This window comes from Leptosomus discolor, chromosome 3 (assembly GCF_034619465.1).
Source record: "Leptosomus discolor isolate bLepDis1 chromosome 3, bLepDis1.hap2, whole genome shotgun sequence".
NCBI classification, from domain to species: Eukaryota; Metazoa; Chordata; class Aves; order Leptosomiformes; family Leptosomidae; genus Leptosomus; species Leptosomus discolor.
The window spans coordinates 69,156,957-69,168,982 of record NC_141393.1 but is presented as its reverse complement, the minus strand read 5'-3'; positions in this window follow the sequence as shown (position 1 = coordinate 69,168,982).

Genomic DNA, 12,026 nt, shown 5'->3' with positions numbered 1-12,026 from the left:
TGCTGCATGACTTCCATGGCTGCTAAACTCTCAGAAACCTGTGAAACTGCCTCAGGGTGAAAAAAGTACCTTTTACCTTCCAGTAAATGCCAAATGCCCCAATGGCCCCATTGAGGTTTGTTCCCAAGGGCCTGCATATACCAAAATACATGCTTCTGTTTAATAACAGAAAAGCCCGTGAAACTTGAAACATCTTTAATGATATTTACTCTCTCACAATAATATGAACACTGTAACAAGGACTAAAAGGTGAAAGAAATGGGCTAAATCTTAAGGTGTTTATGTAAAGTGAGACTAAACTTTACCAAAACCAGACAAGCCTCCGTTAAAAAAAAAAAAAAAAAAAAAAAAAAAAGTAAAAAAGAGAAAAAAAGAACTCTTCAGTAACAGAAACTTCCAAGACTGTGCTGTAGAAGGAAAAGAAAAATAACATGGTGTAGTGAGAGGCAGACAAAAGCATGGACCGCTACCCTTTCAGGACCATGCTTCTGGCCAGCTGAATCACAAGGAAGCCGCATGCTGAACAGGATGACCAAGAAACAATAAATTTGTCTTCTGTTAAAAAAAAAAAAAAAAAAAAACCAAAAACACCACACACAAACTCATTCATCCATCAGCTATTGTGGACTGTGAGGAAAAATATGAGCAAATTCTCCCCAGAACACTCCAGCCAATTTTTTGTCAATTAGGTTAATGACCAGAGAGGCAGCAGACCCAACCTGCCACTTGAAAAGCTGAGCCCACAGAGAGGAGACGCCTTCACCCTGCCTGCTGCTCCACCTAAGAGCCATAGTTTATATTCCAGTTACAAAACAAGTGCTGCTCTCAATTTCCAAACTCCCATCTTTTAGCTGAAGCATATATTTTCCTGGCACTTGTTCTGCTTCAGTACCCAGGGTATAACTACGCCTCTTGTGTTTAAAATGTATCTGCCATCTGGAAAGCCCGCAGAGACCCATACCCTTGCTCTGCTCCTCTCCAACTGCAGGCGCCTGGATTTTAGCACACAAACATTTTTATCTATTCCCCCACCACCACCCCCCTTACTTGTGTCTGAGCTGTTTGACTAAAATCTGAGCCATTTCTCAGGGTCTGTCTCACAGCCCAGTCAACACAGAGGGAACTGGTGCCAAAAACCCATTTCTTTCTGATCTGATTGTTTGTTTTCCTGCCTTTCCAGTTTGGGATTTTTGACAGGGAGCCATGTGAAACCAACTGCTCATTGTTTACTGGGAAACCTGTGGCTGCGTTTTAGTCATTTCACTCACAAATAGACCCGAGGATATGATGGAAAATCAATTAGCTCCTTGCAATAGCCTGAGTTGGCAAAGCTCTTTGGTGCCCACACACGGGGGAAAGCTAGCCCAAACAAGTGCCCTGGGGTGTCATTGCTGAACCAGACCAAGGATGTTCCTGCTGCGCTGCCCAGTTACCTCCTCACCTGCTCCCACAGCTCGTGCCTACAGCAATACCCCAGCCGAGGTACCTTCCCAGATCCACCCCCACTCCATATCCAAAAGCTGCAGCTGATCAGGAGGGTTTGGAGAGAGGCACAGCAGGGCCAGAGTGCCTGGGTGGGCGGCCTAGCAGCACTGCCCCGGGGTCCATCATCTGGACGGCATCTTCCCATCTCCTCCAAAAAACCTACACCATGCTCCTCATGCTTGGGTAGGATGGGATAGCCCTCACCCAAGGGTTGCTACAAGCATTTAAAACTCAGAGATCAAGTCACCTCCCCAGGGCAGTCCAAATATACCAGGCTCCTGGCTGTGTGGCACTTTTCCCGACAAACCTTTAATCATGCGTTTGAATTTGCTCCAAGCTAACTTCTCAGCATCCCCTTGATTGCAGACCAGAACGGGGTGTGTTATTCCAAGAGAATAAATAAAGGCAGTAGCAGAATCCCTCAAAGCCAGCTGGCTGTTCCTCCCCAACCGCAGGGCTCAGACAGGTGGGTTTCAGCCAGGGCTTGGTGGATTTTCCAGAGCAGCCCCTACTCCTCTCCAGACCACTTCTCCACTCCAAGTACTGCACAGAAAGGAGTTGAGGTTACCAAACACTCATTAGCTGCATTGTGGTCTCCTGTCTTCTTCATTGCATACTGCTACTCCATCAGCTGAAGACCTCCAGCAACAGTTTTGTTGTCTTTCACATTACTAGAAATGTTATTAACGAGCACAGCTTAGGGCTGAGTCTGAGATGCTTCCAGAAACAAACACCTTCTAAGGCTTCTCCACTTACACTAACACTAAAGTGGACCAGAAAACTTTTTACCCACTTCAAGTTCTGCTAATATCATTCCTATTCAAGTCTAGCATAACTCCTAAATCATTGCTTTTAAGTATTAGCTTTGTGACGTTAGGAGCAACACCAAGTTAGCCCATCATGGTTTTCTTTCTATGACCACTCGTTGACTGAAGCAAGTCACACCTTCCTTTGGTCCATGGGCAAGACAAGACTCAGCCATCCAGTGTTTCTTCAACCAAGTTTGATGTTGGGAGGTTGACATGCTCCAGTCATCTCGTGCATAACGCGAGCATTTAAATCCTCACTGTCCCCAAAATTCGTATAGCCTGAATTACCACTGTCTTAACAGAAGCCTTCAGCCAGTCCCGTTGAAGCTATTATACAGAATCACAGAACATTAGGGGTTGGAAGGGACCTCAAAAGATCATCTAGTCCGACCCCCCTGCCAGAGCAGAACCACCCAGAGTAGGTCACACAGGAATGCACCCAGGTGGGTTTTGAATGTCACCAGAGCAGGAGACTCCACAACCTCCCTGGGCAGCCTGTTCCACTGCTCTGTCACCCTCAGAGTGAAAAAGTTTTTCCTCATGTTAATGTGGACCCTCCTGTGCTCCAGCTTGCACCCGTTGTCCCTTGTCCTATCATTGGCCATCACCAAGAAAAGCCCGGCTCTGTCCTCCTGACACTCGCCCTTTACATATCTATAAACATTAATGAGGTCACCCCTCAGTCTCCTCTTCTCCAAGCTGAAGAGACCCAGCTCCCTCAGCCTTTCAGCATAAGGGAGATGTTCCACCCCCTTAATCACCTTTGTGGCTCTGCGTTGGACTCTTTCAAGGAGTTCCCTGTCCTTTTTGAACTGAGAGGCCCAGAACTGGACACAATATTCCAGATGTGGTCTCACCAGGGCAGAGGAGAGGGGGACGAGAACCTCTCTCGACCTACTGACCACACCCCTTCTAATACACCCCAGGATGCCATTGGCCTTCTTGGCCACAAGGGCACATTGCTGGCTCATGGCCATCCTGCTGTCCACCAGGACCCCCAGGTCCCTTTCCCCTACGCTACTCTCTAACAGCTCAGTCCCCAGCCTAGACTGGTACATGGGGTTGTTCTTTCCCAGATGCAAGACTCTACACTTGCCCTTGTTGTATTTCATTAAATTTCTCCCCGCCCAGCTCTGCAGCCTGTCCAGGTCTCTGAATGGCAGCACAGCCTTCTGGTGTGTCAGCCACTCCTCCCAGTTTTGTGTCATCAGCAAACTTGCTGACAGTGCACTCTATTCCCTTGTCCAGGTCATTGATGAACATATTGAATAGTACTGGTCCCAGTACCGACCCCTGAGGGATTCCATTAGATACAGACCTCCAACTAGACTCTGACCCATTGATGACAACTCTCTGACTTCTTTCCTTCAACCAATTCACATCCCACCTCACTACCTGATCATCCAGACCACACTTCCTCAGTTTAGCTGCGAGGAAGCTGTGGGAGACTGTGTCAAATGCTTTACTGAAATCAAGATAAAACACATCCACTGCACTACCATCATCTATCCACCTGATTACGGCTTCATAAAAGGCTCTCAAGTTGTTCAAACATAACTTCCCCTTGGTAAAGCCATGTTGACACAACATTGTATGTACTTGCCCATATAAAACATTTACCTTCAGCATCCAGCCCACAGCAGAAGGAGCACTTTTCAGAGCCAAAGCAGGATGGAGGATGCTGCAGGTTGCCCAATCTGTCTTCATCCCCACCATTTTTTCTAGCCCTGGCCCAGGCAGAAGCAGCAGTCAGGCACAGTCTGAACCTCACCCCAACTTCCAGACCAGGGAACCACATGCAGCTCAAAAGCTACATGATACCCCTGTCCCAAATACATCTACCCAAGCTCCCAAAGCTCAGTAGCCCCAGGAATTTTCACAGGCTGTGCCTAATTCATGCATTTGGGATGTCCTAGGGCTTGGCACCTCGAGCTAATTCACCTGCTTTGATCAGGAGAGATTTAGCATGCAGCATCCTTTCCACTCACTTTGATGTCCAGAAACAAAATGGATTTTATTTTCCAATGTTTTAACGGAGGGATTTGCCGAGAGATACTGGCTCTGGCCTCCAGCACCGCCCATGGATTTGAAGCCACACAGCTACAAAATTACCGTAACGCTGCAGAGGGGGTGACTACACAGCCATCATGCCAATTCCTTAGATAACCCACACACTGCCAGCCTGCCCCAACTTTATATGAAGACACCAAGAAAGCTAAAGATGCTCTAGACAAAGCCAAGAGCAGGTGATGGCTCTCCCCAGGGAGCCCCAGTGATGCTTTCGTGGGGGCTGATCCTGCCCAGGGAGCACAGAGGCATGCACCATGCCAGGCAGCCAGCACCCCCCAGGGATGTTTTTGAGGCACAGGTCCAACACATGATAAACAACAATATTAGTAAAATAATGTCTAAACAGATCCAAATGGGATCCTCCTGCCAGCAGGCAGGGAGGGCTTCTCGCTGCAGGAGGCACTCAGAGGCACATTCCAGCAACAGGGAAATAGCTTATAACGTAGAATAGCTTTTTTGGCATCTCTCTCCTGATGTAGCTCATCTCAATCCCAGTCATTGAGCAGTCTCTCTTCTACACCAGAGCTTTGCTCTCCCCCTTGTACTCCTGGTGGGAGTCAGGGTTTTTTGGATGCACATTCACATGCGACCTCTTAGAGAGGTATCTTGCAAAGTCTCTGCTATATTCCCACCCCTGCCCAGAGGAATATTCCTATTTTAGCCCTAAGGGCCCCAACTTTAGGCAAACCAGACACAGGCTCCATAAACACACAAATCCTGCATGCCCCCTCTGTCCTAGGCATGCAGCAACACCCAGGGAGCAGCGTGCTGGAGCAGAAAGGAGGTTTGCTTGCCCAGCAAACAGGAGCGGGGACAGGAGCGATGGGTGAGGATGTGCAGCAACCTAAGCAGGCAGCACTCCCAGAGCTGCCTGCAGACCCATAGCTGTTGTTCCCTGTGCTTCCATCTAATCCCCAAGCTGCTCACATTAAACCAGCACATATCCTAAAGCACAGCTATTATGCATTGCTCTTATCCTCCTGCTTGCTGGAGCTATTTACAATGGGTGTTAAAGAATTATAGAAGCGGCTGTCAGCTACTGTATTTATGAAAGCTGGGATCTCCAAGCCAGTTCTTATCAGGTTTAATACAGTTCTTCCAGTGTGTCTGTCAGTAGAAATAATATTTCAAGGGGGCTTTGAGGAACTTCATATCCAGACCATTCAGCTAAATCCAGGGGAAGCTGGTAACCACTGAGAAAAAGCATCAGCCTGCAGCCATAACGACACATAGAAAAGCACAACAGCTCAGCTAGTGGCCAGCATGCCAGGCCAGGTCCCAAGTGTTTCCCAGTGGCCAGCAGGTTGCTGGAATGTGCTATCAGGGCAGCCCAGGGCCAACTATTACCTCCTAGGCAAGGTGGAAAGCCTGCTGCTCCAGCCCCAGGCTGCCCATGGGGTATGAGCAGTGCACAAGGTAGCTAGAGGAAAGTATGTCACGTACCATCAGTAAGTGACATGGAAGAGTGCAAGAGTACACTGCTTCTAGCCGTGGACAGGCAGGTGGGCCTGGGCAATGGCCAGTCTTGTGCATGGGCACTGAACTCCCCTCCCCAGGCAGAGCTAACATAGACATGCTACTCTAGGACAAGTCTGAAGTGATGAAGTCCAGATTTAAAACTGACTGTGCCTAGGGGGCATCTGTGGTCCCAAGACTACGTGAAGAACAAAGATGTTAAGAGGGCAGGGGAAATACAGAAACAATGGGCGCCGACAGGTACCAGCTTTGAGCACAGCCTGTGACCCAGCTGATGGAGAGCAGGAGTTACTGTACTATTTTTAAAATCTAGACATGCATTGAGTGATGGAATAAGGGGAAAAGAAATTGCTCCCAAGGGTCAAGCCCAGCTTGTCTTTCTGCTCTCACCTCCCTTTCTGCCTTCCTCAGCCAACTGGGCTGCAAGACCTGCTGGACTCAACCCAGTTCACATCACCTGGGCAGGACTTCTGGAAGCTTCTCCATATTTCCCTCAGATCTCACCTTAGAGGAGATGCCCAGGGCTGCCTGCACCAACTCATATGGAGACAGCACTTCCATGGGTAACAAGGGCACACAGAGGGAGGGAGAAGCTGGTAGCCAAAGAAACAGCAGAAAACACACATCAGATTCAGAAAGCTGTCACACACACACCAAAAAAAAAAAAAAAAAAAAAAAAAAGCTGATGGCCTCACTCTGAGGAAGGCAGTGAGAAGCTTCAGCTTTTAATCCCAGGATTTCAGAAGATTCAGCCAGTTTGCTCGGCTGCCTGCTTCTCCCCCCACACCTTCCCTTGCAGCTCACATTTGGGCAGTTTCAGCTGAAGGCAGCAAGGAGCTGAGGAAACTGTTGCTGGGAAACTGTTCAAAAACCCTGGCTAGACAAGCACCTACAAACACAGGGCTGATGGTACCCAAGCAGTACAGGCTGGCACAAGCAACAGCTGCTTGGTGATCCCATTGGTCCCTGTATTCAGATAGATCATCCACTTAATCCCAGCCCAGATAGTTGCAAATTAGACACTTATTTAGGATGGACTATACAATGCCGATGCTAATCAGAACAGCATGTCCATTAAGCAAGCAAGATTTGATATCACGGTCTGCTGGATTCCCATTAAAGGTTTTGCTGTGGCCATGTGGAGGTGGGCTCCCCTCAAACCACTCCAGTGCTGGGTTGCATTTCCCCCTTCTTGGGCTGCAGGAGCCTGGACCAGCTTCTCCTCTCTGGCTGTTCTCCAGGGTGGATGCACTGGATGCAGGGCTCAGCAATGAGCACTAGATCCCTATACTTGGGGACAGGAGGGCTCGTGGCCACCAGTAACCTCAGTAACATCATTCTTTATCATTCTACAGACCAGAGACAAAATTATTACCTTGTAAGTGACCAGGTTTCTCCTACCTGCTCTAGGAACATGTTAGAGCCTGTAGCAAGTTTTGTTCTTCTAAGTGATAGTGCATTACCTGGCTGCACTGCAGCCCTCAGGGATTTTGCTGGCTAGCCCCAGCCTTGCAGAGGGACATACAGCAACCCAGGCTAAGCACAAGAGGGGTATCTAGGAGGCAGTTACAAGCTCCTTTGAAAGGAAATATTGTTTCCTACATTAAAAAACAAAACTCTCCTTACACTGCCTTGATGAATACGCTATACTATACATGTTTTGTGCAAGATTGATCTTGAAGCTTCCATTTCATTATATGCACACACACCCCAACTGTAAAACTGACTGCTGAGCCCCACCAGCTCCAAAGCATTAGAGTCACCCCATGTGAGGACATCCCCATGGCTTCAGCCCCACTTGGAGGGTTTCGGCCCCCAAACCCCAGCGCAACCCATCTCCAGCCTGCTGCCACAGAAGGACATCACTTGCCCTCTGCAAGGGACAAACACCTTTCTTTTCTTGCCAGCTCTGCTCAGTGGAAAACTAGTTCAACACAGGCAGCAGACGGTTAAATTAACATTTGCCCCACAAGGCATTGCCTTCAGGGTTTTGGATTGGTGAGGTTTTTTGGAGTTGGGTTTTTTTTTGAGCTCCAAGCCTTTCCCCCAGTGCCTGATATTGGCATTATGAAGAGCACATCACTCATTTCTCTTGCTCTGAAGCCTGCAGTTAATAGCTGGGGTGCAGCTGCCCTCCTGCTGCCAGGCAAGCTTCCAGCTATCCAGCCTGGGGGAACCTTGGCTGCAACTGCTAGAGCTCTGAAATACAAACCTTTGAGGTTTAGGGCAGCAGACGACCCAGGTGTTTGTCATGGGCCCAACAAACATGATGGAAAGAGCCAAGGATGGCCCCAAATGTAGCAGAAATGTCTAGGGATGGAGAGCGATTTATACCAAGGCAATTTATATCATGTCCCCCAGGAAATCAACTCCCCTCCCCTCTTCACTGCCGATCTCTTGAAAGAAATGAGGAGGAAAGCTCAGTGAAGCCCCTACTCATCCAGCAGAGCTGTTTCTCCACCCCATGATTTGGATTCCCTGCAGATGAAGGATGCTCAACACCCTCCTCACTGTGCCTCCCACACCAGGCTAAGCAACAGCTGCACATGTGGGGCACTGATCTCAGCTGGGGCTTCTGAATGCTGCCGTGTAGCACAAATAAAACGTGATAATAGGAACTCAAGGGTGAATTAAACATATGAATCACTTCCTCTCCTGGCTTTTCCTGCTCCTGTTGTTTCTCTTACCACCTCAGAGAAAACCCAAGGAGAACATTCATTTCCTTTTCCTCCCCACTCTGCAATGAACACCAAGGGGGGTACTTTTTCTCTCTTCATTTTCAGCTGACAACAGAGCTGTGCTGATGCTCCAGAGACCATTCCTCCATCACATGGAGAAGCAAATCGCTTGAGCAGCTTCAGCAGGAGCCAAAGCCCCCCTGTAGCTCGCAGGAGGCAGCTACAGCCCCAATCCAGACCTCACCCTGCCTCTCCTGCTGCAGCCTGGGGCTATCTCCATCTCTTATATGTAGTCCATGCTCTACACGCAGCCTTCCAGCCCCATGTTCCTGGAGGGTGGGTGCATGGACACCCCAAGACCTCTCAGCACATCACAGCCCTCCCTGGATGAGGCTGGGCACAGCCACTCTGACTGCCATGAGTCTCCAAGGGCACCAGATAGCCCACTGCTTTGGGGAAAAATATCTTTCAAGCCCAAAAAGGCCATTTCCCCCGACCAGCTCACTCCCAGCCTGGGACCAGGCATCACCAGCACAGCAAAGGGCAGCTTCTTCAGAGGCCCGAGGTGGCTTGTTTGCAGAGAAAGCTGTGACTCTCCTGCCATCTCCTCCACCCAGGGAGCAATCCTGGCCGCAGCATCTCCTACCAGACCAGCCTGTAATCACGACCAGCAGAGAGGATTAGCTCAGCCAGCCCTCGGGGGGTTCTCATCCCCCCACTCTGATGGCACATGGCAGCATCATGCTCCCCTTCATTTACCTCAGCTGCAATATCAACTTATCCAGCATAGAGCAAATTACTCCCTGCAAGGAGATGCTACCAGAGAAACGAGCCAAGCAGGACACCCTGAAGCAGCAGAAAGCCTGAGAAGCACAGACAGTGAAAGGACATCTTGCTACAGCTGAAAGGCAGATGGATGCAGCCATCACCATCCAAAATCCCATTAGAAGCCTCTGCCCACAGACTGGGGATGTAGCACAGTGGGTGAAGCCTTTGGCACCAGCTTTTCCTCCTGCTTAGGGACTCCTGAGCTGTCCCTCCTTGCTCTCCTGCCAAGGGAAGGGTGCAGAGCAAGGCAGAGCTTGCAAATGCCCTAAGCCAGGCTCTGGCGGCAACATGAAGCATCAAGGCTGCCAAGCCCTTTGGGGTTATTAGCAACAACGACCACTCCAAGGGTACAGGAGCCCAGGAGAGACAGACCCCTCCTCATCTCAGTAGCAGATACTGCTTTAGATACGCCCCACCCAGGGCCGTATTTGTTACCTGCCTGGGGGTCTTTAGTGCAAACCTAGGAGAGCACTAAGGCAAATCAAGCTGCATGTCTCTGCCATGGCATCACCCAGGCAGAGAGCAGGGACACCCCACGAGATAAACCTCCTTCACACCAATTGTGCTGCTGGAGGAGATTCAGTTCTGGGCTGTGCTTGCTCAGGTCCAGCATTCCAGGTCACTTCAATGCATCTGGGAGTGCAAGGTTTTCAACTCTGGGAGCACTCCCAAATGCAACAAAAAATTTCCATACTGAATAATCACCTTTTATTTGCCATCTGAGACAGCGGAGCATTGAAGCACTGCAATTTTCTAGTGGCGAAAACTGTTTTGTCAGCTCAAGGAAGACTAAATTGATGCAACCTGAATTTTCATCCACCTCCTCTAAACATGTGTTCCCCCCAGCTCCTCCCATGCCTATCATGAGGCAGTCTGCAGGCTTCCCATGCCTAGGGTGTCAAGCAAAATAATTTCTGCCCCACTCCATAGATACCTATGTCAAAAAAATGTCCAACTTCTCAGTTACAAAGGGGGTTCACACACAGCACCAGAAGATCATGCCATAGCTGGCATCACCATCTTTAAGAAAGGTCCAAGTCACTGCAGAACAGAGAGTTTCATTACAGCAACAAAAGCAGATTTAATCTTAAAAGTAGGATTTTACAAGTCCTTAGGAGAACTGACAAGACATAAACTAGAAGGCCTTCTGCATTAAAAGTGTTTCCCCAGGTTGCAGGTAGTTTACAGCAAGAATTCCAAGAAAGCGACAGAATATTGCAATTTATCTGAATTTGTCAAATGCTTTGGCCCAAAACTCCCTCAACAAGAGGTTAAGAAAACCAAATCAGCAGGCTCCTAAGCCATAAACCGAATTCATGCATCAGCAACCGAGAACATCCAGTACAATAAAAGGAATAAGCGACAATCAGCACACCCAAAATTCAGCACTGGGGACCAGCCCAAGCATCTGGTGGCATTAAGAGCCCAGAGCTATGGTTGTAGGGCAACCAGAGGAAAAGCTGTGGCTGGTATCACAAAGCCCACACCAGGTACGTGAGCAGCATAAGGGCAGGTGACATCTCTTGTTGACAGAGGACCAAAGTCCTCTGGCCAAGTCAGTAACTGATTCACACGCACATGTTACTGGGCACTACATGTATTGCAGCTGCTTGGAGAAAAGATGGAGGAGGCCTCAGTGTCATCACCAAAAGCACTGCAGAGGTCCCCAGAGCAGCACGCAGCAAAAGCACAGTGCTGGGCTCTGCAAGCTGTTGGTTGGGAGATGCTGTGGCGGGATCAGCTCCAGCAGGGCTCAGCTGGTGCTTGGGGAAGCCTCAGCTTTAGGTAGGGCTGGCACACCACTCGTCCCAGGTCCATGGGGGACAGGGAGGAGCAGAGCAGGGTATCAGGCCAACAGGTGACAGCAGAGCTGCCAGCCATGGTGAGACTGAAAAGAGCAGTGGAGTGAGCAACACTGGGATGAGAGGTAGGGAGCTCAGAGTGGTTCTGCTGTCTCCATTGAGACAAAAGCCAACAAAAACAACAGCCCTGAATTCATACCAAAGCACAATGAGTTTAGAACAATAGACAGATGATCTCTTTTGTTTTTTAGCTCCATATGCAATTAACCTGTGGGACTCATCACCACACAGCTAATTGACAGCAAGGACTCAAGGGAGCTGCAAACAAAACAACAGTGACGTTCGCAGTGAAGAGCATCCATGCTGGCCGGGGGTGGAAAAAAACATCCCCCAGGATGGTCTGCCCCAGTGGTTTTCCACAGGGATGTCCACCCGAGAGCACCTGCCCAGGCACTCAGGTGTCCTTGCCAAGGGCACGGGGCTGGGTGCTGTTTTGTCAGATTGCAGGGAGACCAAGGAGACTTAGCAACTCTTCCGTGCTCCAATAACTGCACCTGGTGTCAGGAATCACCCTGAGAGCAGGGATGTGAAGCAGGCACGGACCACGTGTCACACGGGGACAAGCCTTGGAGCAGGGTCCCTCCCAGCCAGGGAAGGTCATGATGACCACTTGCAGCACATGGACCACTCTGGGACAAGGAAAGACGAAGCCTTGCTCTTTATTTCCACCTTTCTTTACAGCTACACTCAATTTGAGGCCGTTTCCACCACCCCACAGCACAAGTGAGCCTTATCATAGCTGCGAGCAGGAGATCTGCATCCTAAAACAGCCAGTGCCTCCCAGGTGAGCAACCTGCTGTCAGCACACTGCATTCCCA